The sequence below is a fragment of the Gadus morhua genome, chromosome 15 (assembly GCF_902167405.1).
Source record: "Gadus morhua chromosome 15, gadMor3.0, whole genome shotgun sequence".
Taxonomy (NCBI): domain Eukaryota; kingdom Metazoa; phylum Chordata; class Actinopteri; order Gadiformes; family Gadidae; genus Gadus; species Gadus morhua.
Genome location: NC_044062.1, coordinates 18,755,686 through 18,777,728, shown reverse-complemented (window position 1 = coordinate 18,777,728; position 22,043 = coordinate 18,755,686). Strand labels below are relative to the sequence as shown.

General features: G+C 44.1%; 1 protein-coding gene across 1 annotated transcript in view; it reads left to right on the top strand.

Moving 5' to 3' along the window:
• The window catches only part of chrm3a (cholinergic receptor, muscarinic 3a), a 74,293-nt gene that overhangs the window by 20,635 nt on the left and 31,615 nt on the right, over positions 1–22,043 (top strand). Inside the window, exon 2 of the mRNA XM_030378988.1 lies at positions 10,825–10,960. The gene's annotated coding sequence lies outside the window, so the exon portion shown is untranslated. The remainder of the gene's footprint in view (positions 1–10,824; positions 10,961–22,043) is intronic.

The following is a 22,043-nucleotide window of genomic DNA, read 5'->3' as shown; positions in this document are numbered from 1 at the left end:
TGGAATGAGTGTTGTGTTTGGGGTCATTTGTTGTTGGCTATTTCCTGTTCTTGGGAACGAGCTATCTGATTAGGAGTGCATTTATCTCTTTGCCCGTGTGTTTGGAGCGTACACACTGTCAACATGGGAGGCCATCTTATCTCGATTCTATTTATTTTTAACTTCTCTTTCCTTAACATTACATTTAGACCAAAAATAATGAATCAAGACGTCTTCATTCCTAATGATTTTGTTTACGGCACGGCCCAAACCAGGCAAGACACATCATTTGCGCAAATATCATCTATTTCTTCTATTCTCCCTGCAGCCACAGAGCGATACCACGGTACATGTGTCAAAAATGCCTCTACAATAACAACATAAAGCGAAAGAGAGGCCCCCGAAATGGAAGTGAGAATGGTAACAGTACAGAGCTCTGTTTGTTTTCGCGAGGCCTGCAACACAAACAGGGCGCCAGGCATGTATAATTAGCCTGTGCTCATCGTGTGGATTTATCTTTTGGCGACGGGACGTTTGGCCTGCTTTTGCTAACTTATGAATGCATTTATCCCCAGCAAGTCTATTTTGTCTGTCATCTTTTTGGGATGCACTTCACAGTTCTAAGAGGTCGTATGCGAGCAGGAAGCCTGCTACTTCCAACTGTCTCGATCTGACGTGGTAAGGACCATTTAGCTGGGAGGCTCAGGGCTCTATTGCTGCTGGCGCTGGAATGGCGCCGGTCAAATTCTTTAGCGTAGGACAAATTATTGGGTTCGAAATTGGCACGTGCGATTCGCTTTCTTTTGTGGTGGAACAGTTATAAGGGTTGAATTGTAGGGCTATAATCAGACTGTCGGAGTAAATTCTGTCCATCATTTGTCTATCAACTAGATGGAGCATCCGTCTCAAAAAATTGAAAAAGTTGTGGACACTATGGGCCCTATCTTGCATCCGGCGCAAGTGACTTAGTCACTGGCGCATGTGTCGTTGCTAGTTTACAACTGGCGCAGAGCGTTCTTTTCCCACCAGCGCCACTCGCCGGTAAATTAGGGATTGATCATGCGCCGCAAGGGGCGGTTCGGCGGAAGGAGTATGGAGGTAGATTTGTGTCTTTATTATGCAATCAAAAATAATAGGTTTGAGAGCAAAACTTTCCACACTGCAATCAAAAAATAGATTTGAGAGCAAAACTATCGACACTGCAATCAAAAAATGTTTTATTGCAAGATAAATTAATGTGATAAAAAAAATATTAATGGGAATCCAAAAGTTTTGTTTGCAAACCCAAAAGTTTTGTTTGCAAATCCAAAAGTTTTGTTTGCGAATCCAAAAGTTTTGTTTGCGAATCAAAAAGCTTTGTTTGCGAATCCTAAAGTTTTGCTTGCGAATCCAAAAGCTTTGCTTGCTGTTGAGCTGAATCTCGTGGGCGGGACCTACGCCGAAAGATGTAAGACACGTCTCTATTGGCCAGTCTCGATCGGAGTGACAGCTTGGCAACATCCGAAAAGCCGCTGCCCCCCGACCGCCTCCAGAAGCAGATTGTCGGCCTGTTCGTTTGTGCCTCTCAATCCGCGGCGGCGGTCAACAACATCGCCCTGCTCTCCTCTGCCATGGTCTCCTTGTCGGCTGACAGGGAGGCCTACGGGATTTTCAGGGCACGCAAGCGCGCGCACGGGACAAGCCCATAAGGCGAAGCCTAGACGGCGTAGCCTACATGAAATAGAACTCCCTCTCTCGTTGCTAACTGTGGATGTTGCCAAGCTGTCACTCCGATCGAGACTGGCCAATAGAGACGTGTCTTACATCTTTTGGCGTAGGTCCCGCCCACGAGATTCAGCTCAACAGCAAGCAAAGCTTTTGGATTCGCAAGCAAAACTTTAGGATTCGCAAGCAAAGCTTTTTGATTCGCAAACAAAACTTTTGGATTCGCAAACAAAACTTTTCGATTTGCAAACAAAACTTTTGGGTTTGCAAACAAAACTTTTGGATTCCCATTAATATTTTTTTTATCACATTAATTTATCTTGCAATAAAACATTTTTTGATTGCAGTGTCGATAGTTTTGCTCTCAAATCTATTTTTTGATTGCAGTGTGGAAAGTTTTGCTCTCAAACCTATTATTTTTGATTGCATAATAAAGACACAAATCTACCTCCATAAAGGAGGAGGCGTGTTCTGGCGCAAACGGTATTTTGCCGTCTCTGAATACCATTGCGCTACTGACCAGGAAATACCTGGTTTAAAGTCAGTGGCGCGTTGTTCAGACGCTATTTTAAGGGCGCATGCATACATGCGCATGCGATGCATACGGATTACTTGTGCACCTCGCGCATACACTTTGCTTCTCTCATCTACCTAGCCGCACATTCTTGGTAAATTATTTGGGAAAGAACAGCTGATGCAGTGGTATTAAATCAATGCATCTGCAAACACCGTACAGCACAACACATATTTTCTTGAAACAGACATCGTGTAGGCCTACATGCCCATAACTTTTAGGATTGATGAGTAGGCCTATTTGATCGTGAAAAACATTGTTTTACCGCGAGTGAGTGTTAAAAAGAATGAATGAATTCTGGCGCGCGTGTGTGCTCTGTAAGGCGCCCAGTTTCCAACCTCGAAATTTCACTTCATTTAAATTTAATTTGCATGGTATTTCTTATCCTTACCAGATGCCCGAACCACCTCAGCTGACTCCTTTCTAAGTAAAGGAGCAGCGGCTCTAATCCGAGTTCCTCGTCACGGATGGCTGAGCTTCTCACCCTATCCCTAAGGGAGACGCCAGCCACCCTTCTGAGAAAACTCATCTCGGCCGCTTGTACCCGCGGTCTCGTCCTTTCGGTCATCACCTAACCCTCATGACCATAGGTGAGGATAGGAACGAAGATCGACCGGTAGATCGAGAGCTTTGCCTTGCGGCTCAGCTCTCTTTTCGTAACAACGGTGCGGTAAAGCGAACGCAATACCGCCCCCGCTGCTCCGATTCTCCGGCCAATCTCACGCTCCATAGTTCCCTCACTCGCGAACAAGACCCCGAGGTACTTGAACTCCTTCACTTGGGCAAACTAAACACGTAACGCATAATACAATCAATGGCAATGTCTATTACCGCGGGGACACATGCATATTAGGATAGCGTACAATACTGATGAAACAATGTTTATAATGTATTGCGTAGGCCTATATCATTAAATAGAACCACAGTTACCGCATATCATATGTTATAGCCTATCATACGTTTTCTCTGCCGAAATTTATTTGAGGACTCAGTATTTCTGAAGTTGTGGAAGAAAACCCCTTATTCCATGTGTGAATTAGGCCATATTATTTGGCAATAAACTAAGCCATTTGCAGTTTGAAATTCTCGGAGACTGCAGACGCGCTGTCAAAATATCAACTCGTCCGATTCAAATGCGCTTATGGCTCTTAAAGGGGATGGGAGCTGGCACTCTCATTGGTTTGTTGCACGTTACGCCCAAACCACACCTACGGGTAATTAGGCTGCTTCAGACCAACCCTTTTGACACTTGCGCCGCGGCGCAAGTGTCATTTATCCGCCTGTAAAATAGCGATAGCGCCGTAGAACCGCCCACAAAGCTACTTGCGCTTTGCACTTCCCACTTGCGTTTCAGACCGTTAAAATAGGGCCCTATTTCTGATTTCCTTTCACGTAATTTATTCCTTTCAGGCTGTATTTTCACACTGTATTTTACATAACTTTGTGTGTGGTTTGAGTTTGGTGCAGAACGGCATTGCTAGTTTCACTGGAGAAGGACAAAAAACAGCTTTTGCCCTCTACATCCAATCTCCCTTAAAGCCCAATGGTTTTACTGGTTGTCTTTGACACTGCATCAGCCCACAGTGGGGCTTTAGTAATTGTACGCCCTTATGCACTCTTATGGTCATCTTTATGATGAGCCGTGATGTGTTTTCAAGGTTAGGGTTAATGTTGTTTTCCTGACTCTATGTATGCTGTGATAAGTATGATTAGTTGAGCGCATATTTTCACACACAAAAAAGCAGGATGTCTTTAACGATCATTTCCTCTTATGTGCCAAAAAGTGTTCTTCTTAAGATGCAAGCACTTGTGTAAAAAAGACATGTCTTCTTATACCCTGTCTCCCCTCTACCCCCAACCCCCACCACCACCACCACCATCTCATGTCAGATTGCATCTTTGAACTGTGACAAAGTCTCAAGGATTCCAGCAGTCATGCTTTTTCTTGCCCGACTGCATCCTATTCTCTCTATCTGTTGCGCTGCTTTCTCTGCCCTCTCTATTTCCCGATCCCTGCATGTTACTCGTCTCTCTCTTTGCTCTCGTTCTCTCCCTCTCTATATATATATATTTGGTGCTCCCATCTCTTATTCTATGCCTCTATTCGTCGGTCTGTCTCTATATCTCTCTCTTTCTTCCTCTCCCCTCTCTCTCGCTCCCCCTGCTCTATGGCTTAAGTACTAATGGATAAACAGGTGCACTAGGGAACCGCTTACTTGACCTGAGACCCTGCTTTTCATTTGGAAGTTTAATTGGTAACCAGAACAGCAAATGTTTTCCTAGCATGAAATTCACTTTGAAGGACTATATATTATACCGCCCCATGTTTGGCATTCAACATAAGATAATAACGATAGCAATAACAGCTTTGATAGGCCTCTTAAGTACACACACGCACGCACTCACACACACACACTCACACTCACACTCACACTCACACACACACTCACTCACTCACTCACTCACTCAAACTCACACACACACGTTCCGGATCAGTGAGCCAGATAAGTGTGTGGAATGCCTGATAGCAGCATGCCTTCATTCCCAGAGAGCAGGGGCTGTAGTAGGAAGCGGCAGGCCCGGATTGGGGGATTCTCCTTCTAGGTGAAGGGGAGGATGCACACAGCCAAGCTGCCGCCGGTACGCCATCTTAAGCCAACGCTTATCATTAACATTAACTTCTGTCATCTGGTAAACAACACATTTAAACGCCTGGATAGTGATACATCTACGTTAAACCGGGTAAAATGCTGCGTTTCCATTCGCTGTCCGTGTCATATCCACCTGCCGTTAAATGTGCTCCACAGGGCGTTGGTATGAGACGTTATTTATTCTTAGATTGATATCAAACAATGATGTCGTCATCTATGAGTGAACGCCTTTATGAGCGCGCCTCCCAGGATTGAAGCTCGCCAATGTATTTGTTTGGAAGGAGCAGTTAGGTGATTATATTGAGGAAGTATTTTAAGGTTGAGTAATATTGCCCTTTGATCAAATTTGCACGTTCTTTTTTATAATTCCTTCCTTGTGTTTTCAAATGTCTTTAATATTCCCGTTGAAGTGTCCTCAAAGTGATCCTTTCAACACTCGCAGCAGTTCCTCAAACATTGCACACAAATTAACATCTTAATAAATCAAACATTATCCATCAGCCAACCAATACACACACACATACCTGACACACACTCACACATAAACATGAACACACAATAAAATATCAATTAACATTAGGTGACCAGGTAGTGCTGAGAGGTTAATGGTTTAGTACACGTGCTGAGATTGTTAATTTACCAACGCTTTAATGTCCAATGTTTCCCTCACTCCTGACCCATCAAGGCCCTTTCGAAAAAAGAAAACACAAAACTTAATCCCAGCATGGTTTCCCAAAGGTATTACTTATCTGCAACAATACATACAAAGAAAAACTAAATTGCATCATTATGTGATCTATAGATAATCTATGGAATTGCAAATATATTTTTTAGAAGGCGTCTCAATCTAGTTTCCTCACAGCTTTAATGTAACAAAAGCAACACCTTCTCAGTGAGCAACCTCATAGAAATGATTTTCTATCTTGTTACTGCACCACAAGAGCTCTCATGTAGCACACCTTTGCCACCGTCATGAATTAAATAAGTCATCCGTCTTTAAACTTCACCTGTGTTATCTCCCTCTGTCTGCCCTCCATTTCTCTATTTCAAAACAAAAGACGGGGTATTTTGGACTGTTTCTGTATCAAGATTCACATGAAGCTCTTATTTCCTGCCTCGAGAAGATACATTTTAATCCAGCGACGTCAAGATAAAGAAACTGGCCAAAGTGTGTGTGTGTGTGTGTGCGTGTGTGTGTGTGTGTGTGTGTGTGTGTGTGTGCGCGCGCGCCAAATGGGTGTGTGTGGGTGTCTGTGTGTATGCATTGCATGAATGCACGAACATGCACACACACACAGACACATTGTCCTTGATGTCTGCCTTGTTGGTAGTTCAATAGTCAACAGCATGGAGTTAATGGTGTAATGCATAAGTGTGGCCTTCACTCTGAGGAGTTGTTTAGGGCACAACAGTACAGTTCGTACGGTGCCATTAGTGAGCCCTGTTCTCCCCGCTCCGCACGTCCCTGAAACATTGACATCAAAGACATTTCGTCGCCCAGCTTTGAGTCACTTGCTGGATATCATCGACTCCCAGGGACCATGCTGTTAAGAAGACATTATGACGTTTACCACCAAACCTAGGCCAGAACCGCTTCATGTAGCCTGATGGATGTGACAGACACACAGACACACACAGAAACACTGAGAGACGGATCCTCCTGATTATAATAATAGTAGCATAGTTGGATTCAGAACACACTTAATTTTATTAAGGATCTTAAAGGGCGGTGGAGACAGACTTCAGTTGATTCATTTAGCCCTCTGACGCGTCTCCAGGGGGCTTCACCATAGCACACTGAGAAGGTCATCTGAAGGCTCTCCTCTACCGGGCGTGAATGCTGGTGCCGTCCCCACAGGGAACCAGACCTGGAGCGGGTTCCAGGGAGATTGTTCCTTTGGCAGTGTGGTCCAGCACGACGCAGTCATAAGAGGGAGATCACCAGGAAGTGTAGAAAATGTACATAATGTAATATTGATCATATACAGTGTACAGATGCACATGCAAGCACACGCACATGCGTGCGCACTTACACACTCTGCACATACTACACAAACTTCTTACACATACACACATTACACACACACAAACACACATTTTACCCACACTATTTACACACAACACATACACTCACACACACACACACACACACACACACACACATACAATGGTCTAGCTCTAGCCTATATCAATAATGAAGATGGCTTGGAGAATCAGTGGTGGTCATCAGAGTTCAGCGCTGCTCACTTTCACTTTTCCAGCCGGGAAATAAAGGTCAGTGCATTTCTTCTGTAGTCCGCCTTCTGATGAAGCACCACACCGTCTTGGATGGAAAATTGCATGAAAATACTAAATATAGTATGAGAACCTTTCCTGACCACCCCCCCCCCCCCCCCCCCAAGCTTTCAACTTCATATTCTCATATTCTTCATATTCTCTCCTGCCGCCCATCAAACCAGTACAATCAGCTCCACCCCAGGACGGCGTCACTCCACTGCCTTCAGTGCCTTGTGCTTATTTAAGGAAGAGAAACCTTTCGTTATTCATATAAAATTACACAAACTTTATCACATCTAAAAATGGAATTGCATATTTTGACCGCATTCAATTGAAAAGTTAGTCCTTGTTGTTTTCTGTTGAAGGAAATTGCTAGTCGGCTAAGCACCTGTGTATTACCTTTGGATGTGCGCACCACCCCTCTTTTTGGTCGGCTAGGCAGCCACCGGCACCAACTTTATTGTCAATTTTTTTGCCAAACACTAACAACCGGTTATTTTCTCCTAAGTATTGTCATTAAGGCGACTTCAATAATCTCCATAGTAGCCCATCCCTGTTTGCTATTATCTGACCTAATTCAAATGACATTTCATGAAGATGTATCCACAGGACACACAACGTCTTTGCGCTGCGTGTTAACTAGCCTCTCTCATGGGCAGAAGCAGATGGAGCGCATCGCAGCGAGAGACTCCGTCTGGCTCCATGTATGTCACCACTATGGGGACGGATGACCTTGGCTTCAGCACAAGCTGGGGGTCTGACCACGCCAGACACACAGGCTCTTTCTCATACACACACAAATATGAACAGAAAAACACACACACACACAGACACACACACGCACACACACACACACAGGGACGCCTACGCACACGCACATGCACACACACACACACACACGTATAAACAATACATTCACTTGAACAGAAATAAACCCTCTAGGCACATGCCACTCAAGATTGAATCCATACAGTGCTGTCCTCCCAGTCTTACATCATCATCAACGAGGACAGTGACCTGGAGCTCCAGCAAGGAGTCTTCAAGGAGCTCGTCATTCTCTGCGTCTTGTGTTTGATTATCCTTTCAAGAGGGCCGTATTGGTAATTAGATGTTATGATAGAGTGGTACGAAAACCATGATTACCGGAGCAGAGACGGTGTGCAGCTTTTTAGTTTTACAACACGGTTCAAGACCCTTTCTAATCTTTTACGGTCACACTCGGCGTGTGGCCAGCACAGTGTTGAATACAGACACACGAATCAAGGGCATATATACTGCCATCCTTCTTGTAGCTGCTCCCGCTGCAGGCAGGGAAAAGGAACGCAAAGCAATTGTTGAAATATGATATCAATGTGGAATGGTGAATAAGCTTCCTATGATTTACTGCTGGGAGATTTGCTGTTGAGATGAAGGGCCTTGCTCAAGTGGCCTTTAGATAGCCAGGACATATTTTACTGTTGTGACAGAGTGCTTTATGTGTGTTTGTGATGTATGTGTGTGTGTGGGTGTCTGTGCTCCCATCTGTATTTTATAAAGGACAGTGTTTTGTGTGTGTGTGTTTGTGTTTGTGTGTGTGTCTGCGTGTATTTTCCCATCTGTATTGTAGACAGGACAGTGTGTGTGCGGGTGCGTGCGTGCTCCCATCTGTATTGTATGTGGACAGGGCGGTGTTTTGCATGTTTGTGTGTGTGTTTGTGCATGCTCCCATCTGTATTGTAGACAGCGCAGTGTTTTGTGTGTTTTGTGCGTGTGCGTGTGTGTATCCCTGCTCACATCTGTACCGTAGACAGGGCAGTGTTTGTGTGTGTCTGTAAGGCAGCAGCTGCTTCATTAAAACACAGTTGTGCGTTGAGATCTGCTGTGCCCTCGCGCTGCCAGGAGAACACATCTTCAGGTATCCATTAAAAGATAGAAGTACACCCAACATGAAAAGATGGACTCTTATCACATCAGTTATCAGTCTGATAATCCCACTAGCATCCCAACATGGAGGTTGTATTGTTAAGCCTCTTGCACAGCTTGTGGAAAACGATGCTTCAAACATGGGGTGCCCTTCAGCCCGCTGAGAGAGACTGAAGCCCAAACTCCCTGAGCAGGAAGGCCACCGGGAGGTCACGTCATTAAAGATGATGCTAAACATCTCCCCCCCGAATTGTTCAATTACAGCTCAGGGCAGGAGGTGAAGCTGGAACGGTCCCATGCTTTTTTTATTTTAGAATTTGCTCTAAAATAAAGCATGTGTCTTTTACTATTGTCAGCGCTTATTTTACAAAGGTTACCTCAAAGACGCACACACATCGGCACGCGCACAAACACACACACACACACACACACATACACATAAACACACATATCCAGTCAGTGGTGAGATGTTTTCCTGATGGACCCCTCAGTGTGTTATCGGAAATGAAACACGGAGGGAGAAAGTTGGCTGTGGCGTTTGCTTCGGCCATGTCTGCTTGTTCTTGAATTATTAATAACAGTCTTTAACCTTCCGTCCCTACCCTTTCGTTATCTGTTTTTGTGTTTGTCTGTCTGCGCATGTATGCGTGTGCAGTTCAACCTAGTGTGTCTCTTTGTGTGTTCGTGAATATGTGTGTGCGTGGTGCAATCATACGTGACATGACCGCACTTCATTTTCCACGGCAACGGCGTCCGAATCATCTTTGTCTGCTAAGACTTACAGGGTATTTTAATGAGCTTTCTTAAGCCCGTTCTCCCCTTGCCCCGGGCCAGATCCAGCTATGTGCAGCAGGCAGGCCCGCTAGACCCAGGCTATATAAGGCCTGGACTCTCCTCGGGAAGATGAAGACGTGCCATTCTTCAGTTTGACGGATATTATCCAGCAGGGAATGGTGGCTCTGCGTCCGGAGCACATCCTTGATTAAGGCGTATTTCATGAATCAAGCACGCTGCCGCAGGATCCTATGAGCGGCGCTGGCTGATGATGGTCTGGTTGGTTGGTGTGAGTGCGCTTGTGAGCCGTTCTGGCCTACTTTGGACGGTTCTGTGAGTCAGTCACTCATCAATGGGCTTTGACTCCTCCAGATCAGCAGGAGAAGGGCCCGCGTTTCCCTCTGTTAGCCGGCCAAGGACAACAACATGTGACGTACCTCAGTGTATGCTGACACGCTGCAGTTGCGCTATGCTTTTCTAGCTTCTAAATGGTTCCATCTTCCGCAGAAGTCAGACAAAGGGAGTAGACTCCCTAATTTGGATACATCCGCACACGCTTGTGGTTGTGTGTGTGCGTGTGTATGTTTGAGAGGATGAGAGAGTGAGTGTTTGCTTGTTTTAATTTATTTGAGATGTGTGTGTGTGAATGTGTGTCTGTGTATGTGTGTGTTTGAGAGGAGGAGAGAGTGAGTGTGTGTTTGTGTTTGATACATTTGAGGTGTGTGACACCTCAAATGTATTGACCTCTTTTGTACCTCTATCTGTGTGGGTACCTGTGTGTAAAAAATGAGTCAGTGTATGTGTATGTGTGGTAGTGTATCGTGTGTGTGTCTGTGCATTCCTGTCACATCTATCTGTGTCTCATCCTCATTGTATTTTCTCTCTCCCTCTGTGTCTTCTCTCCCTCGCTCTCTGTCTCTGTGTCATCGTCGGTGCCCTCTCTGCTCTCCGTCTGGCCCCCAGACGCCACCGCCACCGTCTCCTCCCCCCAGCCGGCGGTGGATAACCATGCCACCCCACCAGCAGCGCCCAGCCTCCACGCCCAGACGCTGTCTGCCGAGAGCTGACCTCCCCACACTCCACTTCCCCAAAACATTCGGTGAGTCGTTGTGACGATCCTCCTCAGATCCTTCATATTACCGCCCCCCCCACCACCACCAACACCCCCACAGCCCCCCCTCCATCCCACATTAGTGCCCTGCGTCAGGGGCTTGTGGGACGATCCTCCCAAACCGAATGAATAACAAGCAGATCAGATCATTAACAATCATCTTTGTTTCGGTTTTGCTCACTGTCATTTTTTAATCTGAACGTTCCTCAGTCTAAGCTGTTTTAGATCAGGTGCAAAGTTGCCTCCGCCTCAACAAATCACTAGGCAGATAAGGATTGAACGAGGGACGTCGCTTTCTGTTGATGTTTGAGCCGATATTTCGGAATGTTTTTTCAACAGCAGAATCACTTGACATAAATAAGACATTAAAGGAGAAATCCGGTGTAAAATGGATTCGGGATATGTTTGGTATGATAACGAGTTGGAATGTTCGTTTTGGAGCAAAAAAGCGCATTCAGACGCATTCTTCAGTTGGCTGTTTTTAGCCGATTCTATCAAAACGCTATAAACTTGGAACGATAGGGGCATGTGTTATGGTAAAAACTAAATCGCAATTTTAAACCACTTAAAAGGCTAGAAGTAGCCCGACACTTCTTTGGTATTATAATAAGGGTCTTAACATACAAAATGAGGCATTGATAACTTTGTAAGTGTACAGATTGTTTATTAAAAAGGACATTTTATGCACACAATATCATCAGTAGTTCACCCGTCGAAGCCTTCTTGTTTTTAAGACTCGATAAGTAGATTGACGAACACAGAGATTGTGCCGGTCAACTCTGTGTTCGCCAATCTACGAGTCTTAAAAACAAGATGGCGTCGACGGGTGATCTACTGATGGTATTGTGTGTATAAAATGTCCTTTTTAATAAACAATCTGTACACTTAAAAAGTTATCAATGCCTCGTTTTATATTTTTAGACTAGTGCTGTCAAGCGATTAAAATATTTAATCGCGATTAATCACATTAATGTCATAGTTAACTCGCGATTAATCTCTCATTTTTTTCTATTCTAAACGCGGGTGCGGGTTAACAATATTGCGTCTATAAAAGTTCCTTGCAGCGCCGTCCGGCAGCCTGAGCTGTGCGCCCGCAACCTCTCACTCACTCAACAGATGCAACACTCACAAACTGTCAACATCGCAACCAAGTCGATTTTGTCTAGAGGGGAGTAACTGAGGGGCCCCTCTCGAATTGGTGCAGCCCAGGTGGGCCTTGAACTGCGATTGGTCAGAAAGACGTAACAGCTAAGGACAACATTGAAGTCTCGTGCAGGCTCGAACAGAGTGACACACAACACACACACACTTTTAAGGAGTTTTTCACCCGCTCCGTATCCTTGCTTGCCCCAACAAGCTTGTGCGGCGTGCTTGTTGTTTTGTTTACGCTGTAGCTAGATCTGGTATGGCGTTGTAGTTTTTCTACCGTGACTAGCTGTTGCTAAACAGCAGGTGAAAAAAGTACAACGTTTGCCAAGCCAAAAGAGCGTTAATCGCGTGATAAAAAAAATGAACGCCGTTAAAATTGGTGTCGGGCTACTTCTAGCCTTTTAAGTGGTTTAAAATAACAATTTAGTTTTTACCATAACACATGCCCCCGTCGTTCAAAGTTTATAACGTTTTGGTAGAATCAGCTAAAAATAGCCAACTTAAGAATGCGTCTATACGCGTTTTTTTGCTCCCTAACGAACATTCAAACTCGTTATCATACTAAACATATTTTACACCGGATTTCTCCTTTAAAGGCAGAAGTTGAACGCTATTCTACAGTAGTAGCGCTGTGTTTTTCTGTTGATCTCTATGGTCACGCCTGATCCACCCCGCCTACAAGTCTCTGATTCGCTCTGCGGAGATTCATGCCGAGCCAAGTACCACTCAAGCCGCGGGGATTCAGGGGATTGAGCCAAGCAGGAAGCGTTCAATATTGGCCTCCGAGTTGGCCGAGGTCTTAAGGGCTTATTATTGTCCCTTGTGATCTTTTTTGGTGTGTAGTTTGGATAGTATCGTGTTCTTGCACGCTCTGACCACTCTGTGACTCCGCCCAGGGCTGAGGAGTTTAACGCAAAACATCTGGCTTGTTTTTCTGACCAGGCTGGCTCTCTGGCCCCGTCCACACAAAGCCGATTTCAAAGCGAAACCGCAAAGGTCTTGTACGGTTCGGCCTTCCGTCCACACGAAGCCGGCGAATCCGCTGACCGAAACCGTAAACTTCTGAAACAACCCTCGGAGGTGGTTTCAAATCTACCCGGTTTCGTTTTGGATTTGTGTGGACGCCTGAAACCGACTGAAACCGTAAACCATGACGTCATCGCCCCACCCCTCGACCCTCTAGCCAATGACTGTTAAGCCCACGGAGTCTCAGAACTCACAACAACAAAGATGATGGCGGACTACAGGCTTGTAATCGTTCTGCAGCAGATCATGTCCCTTGTTGGGTTGCTAAGCCATTATTTATTGAGACTGTTGACTGACTGTTTGTTTGTGTTGTTAGTGGTTCGGGGGGCAGCCTTTATGCGCATGCTCGCCTCTTCTTCTTAGTTAATTTTCTTCTGGATTTCTGTAGCAGAAGCAGCGCCCCTTATGGGCCTGGCATGTATACTACAGCGTTTCTACAGATCTTCCCGGTTTCGCTTGACTCCGTCTTTACGGAGATACTCCGAAACCGGATAGATCGAAACCGGAACGGTTTCGCCCGTTTCGGCTTCGTGTGGACGGGGCCTCTGTCTCTGGTGCATGACCAACATGTAGGAACCTCCAAGCTTTGCCCCCGCTTCCCCAGCCCCGGCCTGTGTGATTCCTTTGATATTCTTAAGGTAGATGTTTTCTGATGGTCTCGTGGTGGTTCACACAGCAGTGAGTATGTGATACAGTCAGGCAGTGAAAATGCACATCAGAGCAATTGGATTGCATGTATATTTGACCATATATTCTAATGGTATAGGAAAAACTGGACCTTCATCTGATTAGACAATTTAGGGTTTCTTTTGGGTCATTATAAATTGAAAAAGTGAAATCTTTGTGATGAATGAGAGGATTTAGACCTAATTGTTAAAAGGCATGTTCAGAATGCAATGTAATATGAACAATAGTGCTAAGATAATTGCCAATATTGTGTGCCTGAGTGTATGCGTGTAATGACGTGTAATGACGACAACCTACATTAGGCCACTATCGAATCAATCCCGGGACTTTGAAGAATGTAATTCCGTTGTAGTGCGGTGTTAGAGAAGATGTGTGTCACCGATCCGTTATTAAAGCATGACTCAACCACTCAACCAGCCAACACAAGCAAGCCAATATCATAATACGCATGAAGCCATCATACACTGTGCTTCTGGACATTGATGACTCTAGCTGTGTGTATATTTTCATTGGATGAGTCATGAAATAAGGGAGTTTTGTGTATAAAATGATGATTAGGAACACTGATCTGATCAAAAGCGGTAGCATGAGCCTCCTATCGCTGTTCATTTTGTACAGGAAGTTTACATTTGAGTAATGGAAACATTTGAGCATGTTGAGTGTTTTCATTGTGGCATGTGAAATGAGTGAGACTTCATTGTAAAGAAATAAGCATCTTAATCAGCTTGTTTGATATGGCAACACATTTTATATGGATGTGAAGTGTAATAAACCAGTGTAATAAAATAGTTTTAATATCCTTGGTTTGAGATGTATACTTGTGAGCTATATTATATAGCTAGTCTTGCCAGTCTTGATATTTATCAAGACTGGCAGTAAAACTTTTTGTGGCACCACAATATAGTGATTCATCAGGGAGTTAAATATTGTTTTATTTTATTAAGTTTAATTTACACATAGTTCAGGAAACTGTTCCTCCCAATTATTTTTGGTATTATGGCTATATACAAACTGAAGAGATCCAGGGTAGCTTTGTTTTTGTATGATTTATAAGTGGGTAAAATATGGCTAATACATCCATAAATATATATATTTATATATATTTACATAAAGACGTTAACTTTCGCAACTTTAAAAAAAACTAAATACAATAAATGTGTATAGATTAACATAATTATATGGTAAATTGTACAGCTCTTAAGGACCTTCATTTATTATAGTCTGCCATTAGTGTAGCTAGAACCCCTCGTCGGTATTTAATGAAGTATGGGAACTTTTGTCAGAAGGCATGATCATTAATCCCTTTCTTTCCATTTTGAGTTGGAGGCAGCACACCGCCGATAGAGGTTTCCCAGAAGGCCGACACAGGCACTGTTTTTATGAGCTGCTGAGAGCAAGATTTCTGAAGTTACAATAAATCACTTTCGGCATCCAATTTTTGGGGAAATGATTGTGTGTCCAGGGCAATACATCTCATCTAAGCAGATGTTCGTCTCTCCCGCTCCACCTCCCCTTTCCATTGTCACTTCCTATTGGTGACGGCCAAGCTGATTCGAACTACTGTGTTGTTGTTGCAGACATTGCTTCCTCACAAAGAACAACAATCTCCAGGTGTAATTTGTGGAATGCATTTGCACATTTGTCTGCGTGAAGAAACACAGAGAAAAGTACATTGAATCAATGTAATTTATTCATTCCATTTTTGAAATAAATGTGCTTGTTATTGGGGTAGCCATGGTTGTGTTGTGTCTAAAATAATCTGAAATCCAAATCTAATGTTGGTCTTGTTCATAATCCATGTTGTGTGGACCTCCATGGTCTCTTCAAGGTTAGACTACGCTTGCTATGCCTGAGGGGCTACATCAGTCGGGGTGTGTGTGTGTGTGTGTGTGTGTGTGTGTGTGTGTGTGTGTGTGTGTGTGTGTGTGTGTGTGTGTGTGTGTGTGTGTGTGTGTGTGTGTGTGTGTATGTGTTGCAGTAAAGGGAGGTAGGGATGGTAATTAACCAAACCATACGCTAATCAGTAATTCAAGGACTCAGATCTACCTTCAGAATAAGCAAACGTGCATGTGTTTGCAGTATGAGCTGAGAAACTGCTATGCAATAATTCAGGGGAAGTAGAAGTGCTGAAATTGCAGCTGTTTTCAGCTTCTCAGATGGATCGATGAAAACGTGCCACTCCACCTCTTCGTCCCTGTGAACAACAGAATCGCAGCTCGGGTTAAAGTGTGAGGAATCCCGTCTAATCCTGGTGAACGCGTGTGTGAAAGCTTCCCAGAGAGACGCGTCCATACAGCCACGTGTGCTGAAGAGTGAGAAACAGCTGCGGTAGAAACGCTGGCATCATGACCAATGTTTATCCGGCCATCTTGGGGCCCAGCTGTCCTGTCATAAGCAGTGAGTCGTCTCCGGACGGCTGCTTGGGATCCAGATATATCCAGATAAGAGAGGGGCCGAGATGGATGGCAGTCACACCTGGCGTTGACACTCCGGTGTACACTTGACTTGGCACACTTCCACGCTTCCCCTGCTTGATGTGTGAATAATAACCAGCGACCCCGATTCATGGATGCCTGATGCCTCCGCACGTGCACCCTCGGCCTGCCAACCAATGGGATTCAGTTGCATATCAGCATCATGTCTCGCGGTGGGCCTTCAAATCTTTATTTTGTATCGGTCCGCTTATGATTTCTTTCTATCTGGGCATGCAGTTGAGGTGAGAATCCAATGAATGAATGGAATCAAAGTCTGTTAAATGCATACTTTCTCTCCAAAGTTGAGGTTGCAGTGAGAGAGATAATGAAATGATAAAAAGAAAGCCTTCATTCATTGGTCCTTTGCAAAGTTTCAAACTGACTACTCTGTGGTTTGAAGGCAGACCATTAAACCCATAAAGCCATAAATTGGGGCCATTCTGGACGACAATTATAATTTTCTCAAGGTTTCCGTAGTGAAATCTACTTTCGTCCACTCTCACCTTTGTTAAAAACCGGAACTTTCCTCCACTTTTCCTTCTCCATAATTGCACGACTCTTTTCCCCCCACTCTTTCAACCCTGGCCCTTCTCAGTCCTCTTGGCTCTTCCTTTCAGGGACCTGAACGAATTACCTTGTGCCTCATCTCCATTAACAAACCTCCTTAGACCGCTCCAGGGGGGGGGCAAGCCCTGCAGAAACCAAGCAGACCAACACCATTGTCATCTGAGGCCGTCGTGTGCCCAGGCTGTCCTGTGCTTTCTCCAGAACAAGTTCGGAACATCTTTTATTGAGCGCGATCACTGCGGCAGATGGGCATTGTGACATCAGAGCGGAGACGCTGCTGCTTCCGGACCCCAACACTTCCCAAATAAATCCCAGCAACCGTGTGGGAAGCAGACAGCCAACTCAGTACATGTGCATTATACATGAGATTGTGGCACGAAATAGACCAGAATCAGATGTTTTGTGGAGGAGGTCGGGGTAGCGTGGAGTCAGGAGACAGGGGACTGTGTGTGTGCGTGCGGGAGGGTTGGGTTTGGAGTGGTTAATTACAGCAGCGTTGGCAGTAAGGAGAGCGGAGTAGGAGGGTAATATGTCAGGAGAAGAGCCCGCCCTAATCTCCTGATTGAAAGTAATTGGATGTTGTGATGCTGATACTATCGAGCTGATAGCATTGATGGATTGATTGACGAAAACGCTAATGCTAATCAAGTGAAAGAAGGGGGTGGGAAAGACTGTGAAGGCTGACGTGTGCACGTCTTCGATGTTCTGCTCCATCTAACCGTGTCCTCCAGAGAGAGCCCACAGCTAATGGGCTAACACGTTGGCTTGAATAAAGAACAGACCCTTTTCAGGGGATTTCCTGGACCTCGTTTCCTGAACCAATTATACACCTATTAATGAGAACTGATTTCAATCTAAGTTCTAATGCTGTGTTGGAGTTTGAAGTCTTGCAGTATAACCTGTTCTCCGATACATTGTAACCAAATTAAGATAGTATACAATTTTAGAAGGGCTACATTTATTCATGTCATGCCTATAGCTTCGGACATAGTGTTTGTGCAGTCGATGGCTAAGCACTTACATCACTTTAGACTATTTCTGTCACAGAATAATGACAGGATGAAAACTGACTTTGCTTGTAACCCTAGAATGAGGAACTATATCTCCCTAGGTCTTAGGATAATTGTGGGGGTATAACTAGGGCTTTAGGTCTGTGTGGTCTAGAAATGTGTTGTCGGAAATGAGTGTTTATTAGCTTTAATAATTATTGTCTAACTTAGTAACTCAATTCACACTCACCATCCCTATGATCAAGTTGAATAAGCAGTTTTTAAGAAAGTTTTTCTGGACATTAATTGTGACACTTTTGTTTGTGTAGGTGCCGTCAAATCTATCTAAGAAAGTAATCATCTATTTGTTTTGCTGTTCTGTAAACCAATTTTAAGGGGTTGCAACTGTTATCTTGAAGGGCCACATATTTCGACAGTCATAAACATACCCTTCAACAAACAAACCTTTAACAGCTTCCCTTAAAAAGGGTTTCATGGGATTTCTGTCTTAATGTTTAATCTATATCCTTTCGAAATGCTGCAATATTTCAGCTTCTTCTTTTGGAAATGCACTTTAGGTTCCTCACCTAACATATCATAACATATCATGAAGATATGTTAAAAATAGTTTAGTGCAGTCAGTGTTTCCCCCCTACCACACTTCCATCAGCAGTGTTGAGGGCTGTGTGAAGTGCACTATGATGATGTTTGTGTGCACGCTGCTGATGTGGGCATGCACTGTGCTGATGTGGGCTTGCACGGTGCTGATGTGCACGTGACAGTGCTGCTGTGCTCGTGCACAGAGAGGTTTTGTGTGATCACTGATTCAGCACTAGGGCTCAGGTGCATTGCAAAATAAAGTCATGGTTCAAAAACATAACTTAACAAGTAATAGCATGCAAGCACATTATGTGTGAGATCCACATTTAGTTTGACATTAATGTTAGAACATACTTATCACTCTGCAGTTGGTTGACATCGCAACGTATTGCTACTGCCTCCTACAAGATAATTCGGCCCTGGTTGTTTTATTTCAAACGTATTTCAGACCAACCTGTTGTTGTATGTTCAAGGTATTTTTCTTTGGATTTTGCTCTACAGCTTTTAGAAATGTGTTGTGATAACAATGTGTTACGGTAATGCACTTTATTTATTCAGCTGATTCCTGATGTTATTATGATGTTATGTATTTGTACGATTCTGGAAGAGCCTTTTATGCATAACACCATTGATTATGGATAAACCAGTAGTGCAACATATTTTTAATATATATTTTTATGTATGTTTGTTTAAACTAGGTATTTTGAATTGAACATATTTTTAATATATATTTTTATAGACTCTTAAATGTTGCACTGACTGGAGAGCACTTTGAAATTTCGTTGTACTTGTGACAATGACAAATAAAGACCTATTCTATTCTATTCTATTCAAATGGGCAGCTAGCTCAAGGCTGGCTACAGATCGGCTGCAGACATTTGGAGTTCAACCTTCCAGCAGAGAACACCCTCAATTCTACTCTAATCTAAGTCACTTCTAACCATGCTCACTAACTTTTTCTAACTTTGCAGTGGCTCAGTGTGAACGGAGCGCTGTCGAGGTGTCAGAAGATCTGAATTGATGATTCTGGCTTTAATTAGTATAGCCTGTTTTAGTGATCTCAGCAATTCTTTACAGGCTATGCTAATCTGTGCCAGAATCAGCAATGCAATTGGGACGGATTAATTTCTCCATGACCTGTTTTTGCATCTGTATTTCTACTGTACCTTTTCTGTGTCCTGTCTGTTTCTACTGTCATGGTTTGCTGGTTTTGCATCAATGCTGCAAAAATATTTTCAAGGGACAATTCATTTTTATTTGAGACTGAACCACACAATAAATCGCCCCTCTGGCCATTCAATCCAACCAATGCATTTCTAATTAATGTCATAAAAAAACAATTCTGTAACTTGATAGGATGCTCACCGAATCAATAGCCTTGTAAGAGGTCTGCTGGGATGGATGTCTTGGTGATTCTAAATGTCACCCTCTCCGTACAACTCCTTTTGGTCATTATACGAGTGTCTCTGGGTACAGCGTCTGCAAAAGAAAAGCTATTGACCATGCTGCTGTTTGGGGCGCACTTGTGTCTCCCTGCTTCATGTTCCTTAGGGTGTTTTCTCGATTAGCACGGTGTCAAAGGTGTGCAACCCATTGGCAGGTAATTTTACACAGCATTGGCCCTTTAACAAAGTCATTATCTGTGGAGGAGATCGTCTGACCTTTAGAGCCATAAAACCCATGATGGAGTGTCCCATGTGGAGGGATCGGTATAGAGCCGTCCTGGTGGAGTGGGCCCATGTTCTTTCTGAGGCAAATGCGTTGATCACTCTTTTTTTGTCGTGATGATGATGATGACTGATTGCTGTAATTATGCAAACATTATTGGAATATTATTATGAGGTATAACTACTACTACTCAACCTGCATGATAATGATTATGCATTATTATCATTACTACTAGTACTACTACTACTACTACACAGCACTACAGTTATATTACTATTATTATCTGTGCTACTACATGCAAATATTTATTCTGTCCGAATACTACTACTCCTAGTAGTACTACTACTACTACTACTACTACTACTACTACTACTATACTGCTACTACTGTTACTACTACTACTACAACTGCTACTACAACTGCTACTACCACTACTACCACTTCTACTATACTACTACCGCTACCACTACCACTACCACAACTATCACGACCACGACGACGAATACGTCGACATTGGTTTGGTCAAACATTTGTATTTCAGAGCCCGCCGCAGGGGTCTAGTGTGTGTGTGTGTGTGTGTGCGTGCACGTGCGCGTGTGCGTGTGCGTGTGCGTGTGTGTTTGTGTGTGTGTGTGTGTGTGTGTGTGTGTGTGTGTGTGTGTGTGTGTGTGTGTGTGTGTGTGTGTGTGTGTGTGTGTGTGTGTGTGTGTGTGTGTGTGTGAGTGATAATGGCACGGAGCGCAGGACCCCCGTCATGCTGCACCCCGGGGAAGCCCCACTCTCCACTTTGGAGCTTTGATTGGCAGGAGAACAAATGACAAGCTTGTCTGCAGGCATTGGGCTCAGACCCTGCTATTATATCACACCCAGCGTCAAAACACTAAACAGATGGAAGTACGCACATACCTGCACACACACACACACGCAAACACAGACACAAACACACACACCAACTAATCGCACCCCCCAAACACACACAGGCACATGCATACAGAAATACACACACCAATTAAACAGACACACGCACGCACGCACACACACACACACACACACACACACACACACACACACACACACACACACACACACACACACACACACACACACACACACTTAACGCCTTCACACACTAAACTACTTCACTCTCACCCACACACACACACCCACAGACACGCACCTTCACACTCACCCACACACACACGCACACACATTCCTCAACACACACAGTAGTCTACCCCCACTCCACCCACAAAAACACAACATTCCCACAAACACTCAAGATCCCGCTACCTTATATTGTTGAGGCTTTGGGCATGAATATCAATTCACCTCTGGAGGCTTTGTTTTTTAAAAGTGGAGAGAAAGAAGAGTTGATAAGCTTCCACAACAACAACAACACCAACCCCACTGCACGCACAACCAGACTGACACACCTTACCTTGTTATATATATTATGGGGGCGAGGCAGGACATTGCATTGTAGTTGGTGGTGTGCTGCTCCGCCTCTCCTCCTGTGACCCCATGTCCAGAGGTTTTCAGGTTCCATCCGTCTCTCCCTCCCAGCAGGCTGTTGAGCAACCTTCTGATGCAGGCCCGCAGAGCGTTCTACTGCACAGAAAGACAATCGATTACATTAGTCTGACCGTCTTACCGCAACTGAAGCATAATGCAATCAACGCTATCATCAAATTACCTTTTTTTGCATGTTTGGCTTTTCCAAGGATGGATTCGGTTTTATTTGGGCTTCGACTGACGATTGTTCTTATTTGTGATTCATCAATTGATCTTCTAGACACAGTAAGTTGATTAATAAGTTAATATTATTAGATTTCATAACTATTGGCAATATCAGTCACGTTACTACCACTTGAAGTACAAACATTTGCCTGCTTTGCCAGATTCCAAGAACAC